We start from the raw sequence: 13,536 nt of genomic DNA on the forward strand, positions 1-13,536 counted from the left end.
CCTGAAAACAGCCATCTTCACCTGCTGTGACTGCTTTATGCAAACATAATTTGATAAAGTGGAGTTTTTCTGTTGGATCATGCTGGACTTGTTTATGTCGAGTGTAATAACGCAGATAGCTGCTGTGCTGCCGATTGACCCCCAACAAGCCAATCTGCAGTTAGCCAGTGATGATGCTGTGACGTTTGTGGATCACAGTCATAAGGCTGTGAATATTTCTGTATTTATTATTTTAGTAAATACATAGATGAGGATCTTATCTGTATTTTGTTTTGATCAGTATATTGATAACAAGAATCAGAACAGAATTTGTTCAGTGTTCTCGTGGAGGACTCAGAACCTGCAGTGATGTGCAACTCCAAAAACGAAAGGGCTTAAAATCAACATTTTAACTCTTTTTTTTCTTTAAAGTTTGTCTTTTATTATTGCTGTTGTTGGTGGGAGGAGCTTTGTGGTGCATGCTGGGCAGAAACTGCACCACCTGCTTACTCGATGCTCGTAATCATATGATTCAAAAATTAATTTAATGCACCAATTAACCCACAAATGACCCTGTTTAGCAGAGCATGCAATCATTTGTGAAACATATACAGTGTTTAACATTCATCATAGCGTATTTACAAAATAGGATATCAGCTGTTAGAGGCTGCATCTCTGCATTCATGAGCAAATAGGTGATGAAAATACAACACAGACGCACCAAAATTAAGAGAGCATCTCAGTTATCATTCATCTATTTGCTTCTGGGGTTTAAAATCCATGTTACAGGTGTTTTCCCCTCCAAGTAACTGCCCAGAGGTGTTGCCAAATTGCTTGCGTAAGGACTTGTAGCACTGCAATAAATAAAACAAAACAAAAAAACTATGTGGCTCTTATGTTATATAAACTTATAAAGTTAACAAAATGCATAATCCATATCATGTTTTTGTGCTCATTTGTACAAAATATGGCTCCGTTTCCATGAAGGCCAGGATTTTCATTTTCTGCAGCGACAGACTCGTCAGCAGAGGGGCAGGGTCCCCCCTAAATCTGCCTGTTGATTTACGGCTCTGGTCTTTATGGGATGGGGTCGTGTATCGTGGCCGTGTGATAAACGGCAGCCGGCCGCGTGAAAAAGACCAAGTCGACGTCCACCAGGGTTTCCTGCTGAAATGCACCCAAAGTGAAACCCCAGTGGAGGCTTTGAAGTCCAAACCAATAACAATGAATCTGTTTCACGTGACCTCCGGAGACAGAGACGCATCAAACAGACTCACTCGGTGATATTAGTTTCTGTCGCGGACCCTTTGACTTCGCCTCTGCCGCCGGCACTGCAGACATATTTAAGACGCGCACGCCTCTACTGGAACTCTGCACTACGAGTGATTGATCTGCCACAGGGTGAAAACCTGTCTAGGTAAAGTCCTCATAAATCTGGTGAGATTTTTACTGTCGTCTCTGAACAAAGGTTCTGGGGTGGGAGAGGGGAGTAGTCAGGCGGCTGCTGGTATCTCTTTGCATTAAAGGATTTAAATATTCAGGAGGGAGATGGAGCAGAACTGAACAGTTGGATTTTCTGACTCTGTAGCATCAGAGGGGCCACGATCAGCAGGTTTTAAATGCCACAGCAGATGGAAAGCTATGTAGCCGGCTTTTATTACAGTTCCATCTTTGAAACCTCACGTAGCGATAAAGCAGCGCTCCCTCTGCAGCAAGTGTCGTATAACCTTGATCAGGTCATCGCCCAGCTTGAGCCTTTTGCATTAAACCTATAAAAAGAAAAGACTCCGTAGTTTGGTCGTGCAATAAATGGATCAACATAGTCGAGAAAAGATCATCATTTACTCCAAAGTGGGGGAAAAATCCCCAAGGACAGAGGCCACGTGTTTGCTCGTCACTGGACAGATGTTTGATATATATCTCTCCTCTTTGCTTTGGCACATTTATCGTCAGGGGACACTTCATCACCCGGCGTTGTCTTCGTCAGCACAGCGCGTAGTGAAATCGAACAGATTGTGACGCGTTTTGAGGGTAATAATCTCTGCGAGGCTGAAGATTACAATGGCAATGCAAATGTAATCCATTTTGCCTTTAACACATGGGCGGATGTTTGGCGAAGGCTTACAGGGCGCGACATCACACGCTGATATCCATACTCCTACTCTGACCCTGCGGGCTGACCTGGCTGTAAACCCGCGGCGGCAGGTAACACGGAGGGTGGCGGAAGCGTCCTCTGTCAGGCTTTGGCGGACCCCGCACTCGACCTCATGTGCAGCCGTATGTAAAGCAGGGATCAGTGTAAGACCCTGGTTAAGCTGAAACTGGGGTTGCCCATGCAGAACCAGACCACCCCCCCTCCACCCCTGCCACCGGTCCAGCTGTCACCAACCTACTCTCCCAGTTGATATAGTGGCTGCACACAAATACAGCTGACCTCTGACACACACACACGCTCTAATCCACATATGAGCATATCACTTTGTTTTTAATCTGTGTGTGTGTGTGGCCTGTGCAGTCTTTCTCTCCTTTCCTATTTTGTGTGTAAAGCAGGAATGTGCAAGATAAACGCAACATCAGTCAGTTCTTCCAAATCACACACCCACAGAGGCATAAAGCTGGCAAGACCGTATTGATTTTTGTGTGCGGAGGCTTTGAAATACCAATTTTAAACCAATTTACTTTGTACTAAAGATAGAATTGAAATATTATATTTGAAAAACTCTTCAGCAACATCGCCGTATAGAAACATTGTGCTGGTTTCGGGGATAATCTTCAGGATCTGTCAAAGGCTTTCACACAGATGCTGATTCTTGGACAGCAAACTGGTTTAGGTTTTTCTCCCTGGATTCAGAGCTCAGTCATTAAATGCATACGTGGGTTTTACTTCAAGAAAACAGATTTTCAGTCATTTGGGTGAGCTAATACAACTTAAACATGGTTCGAGGACTTCATGTCATTGTTGTATTTACATGTAAACCATAAATGAGGATGCAGACGAGGCTTGTTCGCCATTTGGTAAGAGTCAGCCTTTGCACCATGTCTGTGCTGCTGGTGCAGGAATAGCATTACTTATCCGATTGTTCAGTCTGACGTCACTAGCCGTGTCTGGACCTAAACTCCGCTGTAGGTCCATATATCAAACGATCACTGTGGCATTACTGAGAGTTGAAAAACTGTCTAAAGTCTTTCATCTTTAATAAAATGATCAGCGTTCTGCTCTACCAGGTGTAACAATTGAGTTTAACATCCAGGCATCCATGAAAACGGAATTTATGACATTTAACAGAGTTAGAAGTTAGCAGGAAGTTAGCTCGCTAGCTTCTATCTAAATACAATATAGCATGTCCTGACTGCGGGGTTTTGGAAACAAATTAAAACGTACAGCTCTGTTATCACTTCCAACATAAATGAAGACAGAAAACTAAACAGCAGTGACGTTTGTAGGGTTACTGAAGTTTGGCTAGCTGGTATATAATGATGTGCTACGTGACCGCTAGCGACACAGCTATGTTAGCATAATATAAACAAGCTAACTTTTTTTCCACTCGATAAAAGTTACCGTGAGTGTTCTCGGTGGTCAGAAACAAATGTAATCGCATGGCAGGATGCTGTAAAAGGACCAAACTTCAGCCAGGAGAACAACTGAGATAATCCATCCACAATACGAGGTTAGTCATTCATATACTGTTGCATGGGCTGGGCTGTAGTTACATCCTAAGGTTTTAAAAACTGAGCTTAAATAAATGATTAGCGGTAATAAAAGCCGAGGGAGGTCAACAGTGATCACTGACTGTTTTAGGAGCTTTTTGAGATCAAATAGAAGAAAATACACAAAAGCCATATTAAACGCAGACTACTTTAGACCCGGAAGTAGGATTCGTCGCGTCATCACTTAACGACCGGATAGCATGCTTGTAAGAATCCAGCTGCATCACAGGGTCACGTTAAATTAGGAAAGTGTCATCTGTCTTCACCGTGTTTGTTTTGGTTCGAGATGACTTGAAGGTCACTAAAGCAAAAACACTGCATAGATAGTAGAAATATTAGAATAATAATAGAACATTTGCATTTTTTTGGGCAGTTGTAACAGCTCACAGACATAAACCGAACCCTGCCCAGCAGAGGATGTACTCGACCTGCTGGTTCGGATCAGCTACCAGGACATAACAAAAACACTTGTTTGGCCCTCGATGTCTCCACGTGTTGCATGCTGTGAAAGTTCAACACATCCAGCAGACGCACATCTGCATCATCACCCAGTCTGAACTGCGTTCAGCACATCAGTGTTGACTTTCTGCTCGGGTTCGGACTCCAAAGAAAAACATCTGTCATGTTTACCAAGTATCCACAAAAAAACAGAATGAGCTGGAGCTTTGCAAAAACACTCTGCAGGACACTAAGTGTTATTAATTGGTTATTGAAAGGATACGTGGGAGAAATTTAATGTCAAAGGAAGCCGACAAAGAGATGGTTTTCTTTTGCTGTCTGGATGACTGCACGAGCTTTCGATTTGTCAGAATCTGTGAAAAGGTAGTGAGAGGTACAGCCTCAGTGCCTCTAATCGCAGCTCAAACATGTAAAACCACTCCATGGAAAGCAATCGGAGCATGTCATAAACAACTCTGGCTTTTATGGTTTTCTCCGGAGATGGCGTATTGATTTTTGCAATAATAAACAGCCTCCAGAAAAGTAAAAAACAATTCTTTATCTCTCAGGAAGTCACGAGTTGTGCCTTTTTTGCTCTGTCGAGCAGTTTGACTTTGTTAGGTGACGCTGAGAGTGACAAGAAGGACAGAGGAGGAGGAGACACGTGGCAAAGCCCCAACCACGTCGTCATCACAAGCTGCCGAACCACCAGGACGCTGCGTGTCACTTTTTGTTAGACGGCAGTGGAAACGCTTCAGCCCGATTTCTTTAAACGCAGCTTTCTGTTTGGATGTCGTCTCACCGGCCTCCCTCACTTTCCAGGCCCTCCTTCTAAGGTTATCGCTGTCATCATCCCTCATCGAGACGCCCTCCCACCGCGTCACCCGCTCAGGGATAATTGTGAAAAATTAAGCGGGACACACGCAGCTGTGAATAGAAAGCGATTAGCTTAATCAATTTCCCGTACTACACAGCGCACATGCACCCACACGCGTCACACATGCACAAACACTCAGGTTGGTGTCAGGATCCACAAGAGGCAGAAGAATGACAAGGAAAGGAGAGGCAAAGAAAGCCCCCCTCCACCGCCCTCCCAACCCCACGGCGTGTCAGTTTTCCTTCTCAACAGGGACAGGACGTTAGACGAGGTGCAAGCGGCGCTGCGCCATGAATATAAATGGGCCCCGAGTCTCTGTTGTGCCCGTGAGTGCAGCCATAAACTCGAGAGGAGAGCAGCATAGCCTGCAAGCCTCATTCTGCCCGGAGTTTGAGGTTTCACCACGCAGGCTGTGCAGTATGAGAGCGCCCTGAGAACTTCTTCTCGCCCGGCGTCGCAGCACAGATCTGCGTTTGAACGTTTAACGGTGACCCGTACGGGTTTTAGAGATTGTCGAGAGAAGGGTTTAGGGATGATGCCCGAGTTAAATCTACCCTCGTCTCTGATGACCTTGGATAGATTGATCTGATATCCTGTAACCTCCTTCCCTCCTCTGCAGTAAATGTTTTACTGTCTGGGATGCTTGTAACCGGCCGTCAATCAGAGCAGTTTCCATTTCAACCCGTTCCCTGTGCGGGCGAGCCGACTGGCGTTTCTGTTTTATGTCTTCTTCTTTTTCTTTTTTTTTGGGGTCTGCTCTCTCAATCATCATTCTCCTCTTCCCGTCTTCCTCCCCTCTCTCGCCTCTCGCTTTGCAGAGACGTAAAGATGGGTGAGGTTTTGTGTCTTTAACATTTGATTAAGCAGATCGGCTCCGAGCGTGAGATGGGAGATCCGGACAGCTGACAAATCAGCCCGTGTCTGTGTGATACCAACCCGGAGGTTGTTTGTCAGTCTGCCCGCAGGCTGCAGGCTGCAAGCATGCGAGGCTTGCGTGACGATATAATTTAGCTCTGCAGTTGAAGAGCTCAGTAACTCAAGGCTACAGGAATGGTTGTTAAACTGGTGTTTGTGTAGCTGCTGTTGCTTTTCTCGCTGTCAGTCTCTGCGCTCACTGAGATCCAGCGCTGCGAAGGATGACGGCGTTCGTTGCTTTAGTTTCAATTATAAAAAGAGCAACAATGCTGCATCCATTTTAATTACCATACTCAGGCTGGTCCAGGCACAGCATCAGCACAGGGGAAGAGATTTCTTCACTCACTGGTTGATGTTTTATCAGCTGATAATCAACTGCTTCACATACTTAAGTGCAGCTGGCCAGGCCTCTCCTTACTCGGCTGCTAAAGCCTCATTCACACAGGCCTCATGGGGTCAACAGCTGCTTTCTGCAGGGGTCATCACCATGATAACCCCTGGAAAACATGTGGATTCCACAACTGGTTTCTGACTCCAGCATCTTTCTTTGGTTGCTGCTATGTTGCTGTGGGGGTCAGTAGCTTGCTTGGAAGACGCCAATTTGTCTGCAAACACTTCACAACAGTAGAAATGAACTTTGCATTTCAGTCTTAGACTCTTTAGAAAAGCTTTGCATGATTCACAATGAAAAATGATATTACCAGCTGTCACCCTCTTGTCTGACTGTGTGCCTTACATGACCACAGATCCATATAAGAACCTTCCCTGTAATGTTTGAAGTCGTTACAGCTGCTCGGTGCTGCTGTAAGGTTCGTTCAGTGTCTGCTAACATGAAGGCTGATCCTCCCTGACAACCTGTAACTGATAGTGTTTAATAAGTCAGACATATTTGCTGCTGAGCGTGTTTTTGGTGCAGCCGGGAGAGGGACGATCATAGTAAAAACACTCGTAACCATTTATTGAGTTAGGCAAGGTCCTCACGTGTGTTGAAGGGCAGGTGTGTGTGTGTGATGTAGTGAGATTGCATCATGTTGTGCGATGGGCTGAGGATCCTCCAGCTGGTTTCTGGTGCGCATGTACGTACAGGCTGTCTGTACTGAACTCACATACACGCACCCAATTACTGAAACTGGGATATGGTTGGTATAACATAATGAACAGCCATTTTTCACCTGCCTAACTGCTGCTGCACTGTCACACACTCTCACCACCCCCCGCTCCCACTCTGCTCTCACTGCAGGAAAAACAGACTTTTACCTCCACCTGTGGACCTGCGATTTTACAACAAATAACCACGATTAACCGAAGAAGTTTCATCCTCACTTCAACATCGCATGAATCTTAGGTTTGATTCAAAATAAATGAATTCTTGGAGCGTTTACTTCTATAGGCGGTGTAAATGAAAACTCTTTAATTGCATAAAAGCCCACGAGGACACATAAGACCCAAATTTAGAGCCTGATAAATAAGAGGACATCTGCAAACTATGAAAAGGGACATAAAGCAGACTCATTTTCTTCCTAATGGATCTCAAACCAAAGTAACTGCGTGCCAAAGTGGAAATTATGCCCACTTCTTATCTAATCCCTATTAAACTGGTTAATTTTAGAAGCCAGAATTCTTAAATGAGTATATTTTCTGGTCTGGACGTGTGTGGCTGTGTGTGCATTTAAACGACAGGCATCATTTCCAGGTTTGAAAAGTGAAGCCAGTGGGGAAGTGGCTTAAATGTGCATTCCTTGTGGCAGCCAGCAGAGGGCGTCTCCTCAGGCTTGGATTGTGTAGAAGTCTATGGAAAAAACAGGCTTTTGTTCCCGTGATCTATAAGCTCATTAAAACCTTTGCCGATGAGTTTGTGTGACCTCGTCCTCTGTTTTCTTATCTAATTCAGCGTAGTGTTCCTTTTGTAATTGCCGATCACATCACGCATGCAGTGAAAGTGTCTCGGTCACACAAACACATTTTCTGACACAGACAAACATGCTGTAGTCTGAGTCTGGCCGCTGTACAGGAAACACTGTTCCACAGGTTTCTGTAGGCGTTTAATAACCTGTGTGAGCCTTAAAAACAGGTTAAAGTCAGTCTGTGTCCATCCTTCGTGGCTGTGGTGTCCGGACAGCAGCAGCCTCGGCTCTCAAAGAAGTCGTGTCCAGCTCGGCAGAACGTCCCCGCGGATTCCCCCCCTCACCGTCGCCTCTCATTTAAACTGCCTCCCTTCCTCTGACCTCTTCATCGTTAAAGCCCCTTTTTCATATTCACTTTCTGTCCACGCATGAAAATAAAACGACTTGAGTCGTGTTTAAGGCCTGTGACAGAAGAATCTGTTACTCTGAGATAAAGAGACGTCCGTCAGTTATTCACTCAGGGATGGATAATGTGGCCGTTTGTTCCGGATGGATTCCTGCCTGTGTGTTGAGTTCCTGCTGCAGACATGCGTCTTGACACTATTAAATTGTGGAGCGGATGGTGTTAGTGATCCTGGGGCACATGTCAGATAAAATATAGTTTGTTCCATGTTTGTTTTATCAGCAGCATTGTTTTCCTTGTATTTATTGGTCTGAGTGGGACAAATTTTCTTGGCTAACTTCTGAATAAATCTCTAATTTCGAGCCACAAGATTTGATTCGAAGGCGCCGCGTCCTCCTGGAGCCAAAACGCTAGAACGAATCCTTCGGTAATTGGAGCAAGCACACATTTTCTCACATCCTGTGAAGTCACTCTTCAGTGGCAGTTCAATTTCCCCTGCAGCAGTGGTATCTCAAGTCCGGCGGGCATGTATCAAAAGGCCCTCTCAGCTGCTCTAACTGTTTACAATGACGCATCGATCCACTCTGCTTAATCCCCCCCCTCCCAGCAGCTCGGTGAGTTAAAGCAACAGTTACTGCCACCTACAAGAGGCGGAAAAAGCCCCGCGCAGCGTGTCGTCTGATCCCTCTGACAAGGATGCTGTCGAGTACCCCCTCTGATCTGATCCCCTCTGCGTTCTGATAATTCTGCTATTGACCCAAAGCAGAAAGCAGCAGGAGGAAACTCTGCTCAACAAAACTACAAACAAAACTACTCCAAAGAAGCAGAAAGCATTTCCATACTTAACCAGGAGTAACTGCAAGCTGATCGGCGCACGCCGGTGCTTAAATAATGCGATCGACGAAGGTGATCTTACCTGTGTTGGCAATCCACATCCAGCCCTGGCTCGTCACCACTCATGCCGTGTGTGCAGCTTCAGCCGTCCGGTTCCCCGTTTTCTTTTTTTTCCCTCCTTCTCCTCCTCTCCTTTCTCTCCCCTTTGGCCCTCGTCTTCTCCTCCTCCTCCCTCCTTCGTATCTCCCTCCCCCTTTCGCTCTTCCTCTCCCTGCACTTGTTTGAGTCTATTTCAGTAGCAGCAACAGAGGAGCCCGCTGCGACGGTGGCATGGTTTCCAGCACTTTGGCAGAAGGTCACATTATCACTCGCTGGTAAAAGGGAGGGGGGGGGGGGAAGAAGAGGAGCAGGAGGAGGATAGATGGAGTGACGGAGGGAGATCAAGGTGAACAGGTGCCAGAGGAGGAAAAGGAGAAGCAAAGCAAGTTGATATAATCTCAGCCGTCCACGGATGCGCTTTTGGTTTAGTTTTCCAACTTGTTGACAGGGACACCTCTGAAGACTGTTTTCAGGTAATGTGTCCCAGGAGGAGAAACTGAGGAGGAATTTAGGAGAAACCCTCGAGTGTGCATACCTGTGTGAAGCAGTAGCCTTTTTAAAGTCTTCACCAGCCGCGCAACTCTGGGGGAAAGATAATTCCTCTCTTGGCTGGAAAGTGAGTCTCTGGGAAAAAGAAAAAACTAACAAAGCTGCCAGAAACTTGCGCCAAAAGAAATCCTCAACCTTCAGCTCGTCACCCGCGTCCTTGATCGTCACTGCCCGGTTCGTGAAGACGCAGATCTACTCCGTCTCTGACACCTGTCCGCATCGTGTGTCCCCATCTATCGCAGGTCCTGCAGGGTGACCCTTCTCTTCATTTCCCAGACTCCCTCCTTCGTCCTCCTCTGGTGCGAGCGGTACTTTTACTGCCACTCCATCAAAATAAGGCTCTGAGAAATGATCCAGCTGCCCGGGACGAGGCCGTCGGCGGCCGGCGACAGATGGTGCAGATGCAAACTGCTGGAGTTTGGAAATTCTTGGATCTTCCTCGTGACCTTTCTCCAAGCGCACCTTGCTTGCTCTAGCCTTCAGTTGGCTGCACTTGTTGTCCTGTATGCCTTGTTGTTTTTTGGGCTGTTCCTACCTGTGCCCCTCCTTCGCCCATCAGCAGAGCTTTCACTCTGGCTTCTCTGGCCGGCTGTAATCCTGACTCCTACACTCCATGTCACAGGAAGGGCTTGTGAGCTCTAATCATTATGTAGTAAGGATTTATCCTCTCGCTCTCCCTCCCGTCTCTCTCTTCCCTTCCCTCCACCCCTCCCGTTTATTTCCCTCCCTCTGCTCTTTGAGTACTGGCTGCCCTACAACTCTACAACATCCCCCCTTTTTCAACCACCACAGATTAATGCATCATCTCTCCTCACGCTTCCCTGGGACCCATTCGTTTGTCAACTCATTCATTTTTATTTTTTGCCTTCCCACCCGCTCGCTCGCTCCCCGTCTTGCCTCCTGCCGCAGATCGCATCAACAGGTTTGCCCTTGAAATATTCTCTGGGACAGGCGGAGTCAGTGCCCACCGTTTCCTTCCCATCAGGAATGTGCTCGTCCCTTAAACTATAAGCTTTTAATCAGTGCACGCAGAGAACACATTGATGGCAGTGTGTGCACATTTACAGTCTTTATATACTCTAACATAAATGTTGTACAATGTTCAAGTACACATCAGAGCCTGGCTCATTTTACTCCATCTAAGATGGGCTATGAACACACACACACACACACACACACACACACACACACACACACACACACACACACACACACACACACACACACACACACACACAGTAGTGTAGTACTGTACAGAAATTTCCATTTGTTCGAGGTAATTTATACGCAGTGTTGTTGTAATGCGCTTTATCCACCAGGGAGCACTAACACATTTGTCCTGCTCAGTATGTATAACAAAGCCAAAGTGTGTGGACACCCCGGCATTACAGAGGCAGTAATCTGCTGCTGCCAGGGCTTTGTGTGGGTTTTCCTCACAGAAAACTTTTCCTTTATGGAGACACACTTTTCACACCGTTAAACTGGACCCTCCGAATCCCAGAATAATGTCAGGTTAGCTACATTTCTGGATGTAAAGCATGCTTTGTAGCAGTGGTTCTCAAACTGTGGGGTGAGTCCCACTGGTGCATGAACCTGATGTTAACCTGTAACTTTGATGCTGACGTGAATCTTTAAGTCAAATTCTTTTCTGCCTCCTGAAGTGGGGCATGTCCGAACCACTGGGTGTGTATGAGAATCCACTTACAAGTTATTGGTCTGAGTGGGACCTTGTTCAGCTCAGCGAACCGGTTCTTCGCACACTTCATGCTTCAGCGTAACCTTCAGGTTCATAACTGGAGCAGAATAACCGCAGGACGAGATCTGGGCCAAGCCAGCTGTTGGGCTGAGACGGGAGAAGCAGAAAACAAACTTTAAGAAAATTAAATAAATAAATAGAGTGCTAAAATAAATCCCAAACATACTTGCTGTTAACGTACCTGTTTGATGCGTGGGAAACAAGTAGCTTCTCCGGGTATACAGTGATGTTTCGCTCAGTATACTTTAAATATGCCTCATTTTTTCATGTCCGTTTAACAACAAGATAAAAAAATATCCTTTGGAAATATGTTTGTAATTTATTTATTATTTAAATTAACACGTTTTGCAAATTTATATGACTTTGAGGTTACTTTTGTCCGTCTTTGAGCTGGAAGTCGTGCCTCCTATCTTTCTTTGAACGATGCATTTTTCACAATGCTGTTGTTTGGAAATAATTTATATTTTTATATCTTGTCTCTTAGAATAGAATAGAATAATCCTTTAATTGTCCCACAAGGTGAAATTTGGTTGCAACAGCAGCCAGAAAGACACATATACAACAAACAAATCTTGTCTCTTGTAAAGTTAGATATATTTTCCATCCATCCGTCCTCTTTCGCAGGGTCGCAGTGAGGTTGGAGCCTGTCTCAGCTGTCACAAGGTGAAATGCAGGGTCAACCTATCACAGGCAGCTAAGAATCACCAGCTAACCTCACATGCATGTGTTCAGACGGGGCTGTCCGGAGAGAACCCGCGCACACGCTGAGATTTATCATCTGTTTTCACTCCCTGCTTGCAGAGCAGCAGGTCGATACTGTGCTGAGAGAGACGCAAACTGAGGGGATGGCTGCATGTGAGAATCTGTGTCTCTTCGAGGGGAGCATCTGCAGGCTGTGGACGCTGTGGCGAGAGCGTAGTCTGTTGGCGAGGGAGGGAGGAGCGCTTGATGCACGTGTTCGGAGAGTTGCGTTCCCCTCCTGATGCTTGCTGTAATGGTCACACTAAAACGCTAAAATGACCCCCCACACTGGGAAAGGTCCCGGTGCTCCCCGTGGGCAGTCTGCCAGCATGTTGAAATTGATCATTCCTGTTATGAAATGATTTTTGCACGTTTGACCTGATTCCACAGCTGATGTGAAAATACAGCTGCAGCTTTGACCTTGGTTGACCTTGGCCATCTCCCAGCAAACATGTTTCACTCCTCTGACCTCAGAGGCTCAGTGTTGTTGTGTCGAGTCTGCAGGAACTGCAAAGTAGAAATCTTTGAAAGGTCACGCTGGTGTTCTGGACATGAAACGGCACCGAGACAAACTTGACTTTAACAGACCGGCGCAGGCTGTCTGCAGGTGACTCATACTCGTCTCGAACGCACCACAAACACGCCGCCTGAAGCTGTTTTAGCTCCACGTTACTGATTTGATCAGGACACCAGCCCCCCCTAGAGTTCAGAGAGGGGAAATGCACCTGCTGATTTGCACGTGAAATTGCTGCTCAGAAACACTCTTACCTGTGAACTGCGCTGCACTTTGCCCTGTGTTTAAATATTTCAGTGTCTCAACCTGCACTCCACTTTCTCAGCCCCGAGCTGACTGTGAATGAGCTCAGAATCATTTTGATGACACACGTTTACGCACTTCCAGGTCACATTTGCATATATTACATTGCCGAGCTGCAAACAATCTCCATCACAAAGGCAATTGCAAACTGCTGTGGCACGCACAAGCCATTAATCTTAATTTCTTCCCTTGTGGATGAAACCTTGGAAAAATGAATCCTTTTTCTCGGGCAGAAGGACATCAGTCGGATTTTATGAGCCTGTCAGGGCGGCACTGAGAGATGTGCCGGCGAGGCCGTGTTTGTTTCTCTGCGTACGATGCTGGAGGCTGAGCCCGCGACCCCGATCGATCACCGGACGATAATAAATATCCACGAATCCCCAGTTTGTAATCAAGAGCTCACAGGCTTTCCTCCATTGATATTTGATCAATAAGGCGAACAGATGGGACTGTAAAGCTACAACGAGGTGTTGGGTTGTTGCTGAGCAGGAAGTGTTACCTGGCCGACGCGGGTACACCTTTTATTGTTTATTTTTAGTTTCTCTTTTCTCCATCAAAAGAAGCAGAAAACAAACC

The 13,536-nt window shown here is 46.2% G+C and overlaps 1 protein-coding gene across 1 annotated transcript in view; it reads right to left on the bottom strand.

Moving 5' to 3' along the window:
- Positions 1-9,503, bottom strand: part of grin2ca (glutamate receptor, ionotropic, N-methyl D-aspartate 2Ca) — a 77,306-nt gene extending 67,803 nt beyond the window's left edge. The window contains exon 1 of the mRNA XM_080905514.1: positions 9,081-9,503. The gene's annotated coding sequence lies outside the window, so the exon portion shown is untranslated. The remainder of the gene's footprint in view (positions 1-9,080) is intronic.
- Positions 9,504-13,536: the final 4,033 nt, after the last annotated feature.

This window comes from Rhamphochromis sp. 'chilingali', assembly GCF_963969265.1.
Source record: "Rhamphochromis sp. 'chilingali' genome assembly, chromosome: 15".
Lineage (NCBI taxonomy): Eukaryota > Metazoa > Chordata > Actinopteri > Cichliformes > Cichlidae > Rhamphochromis > Rhamphochromis sp. 'chilingali'.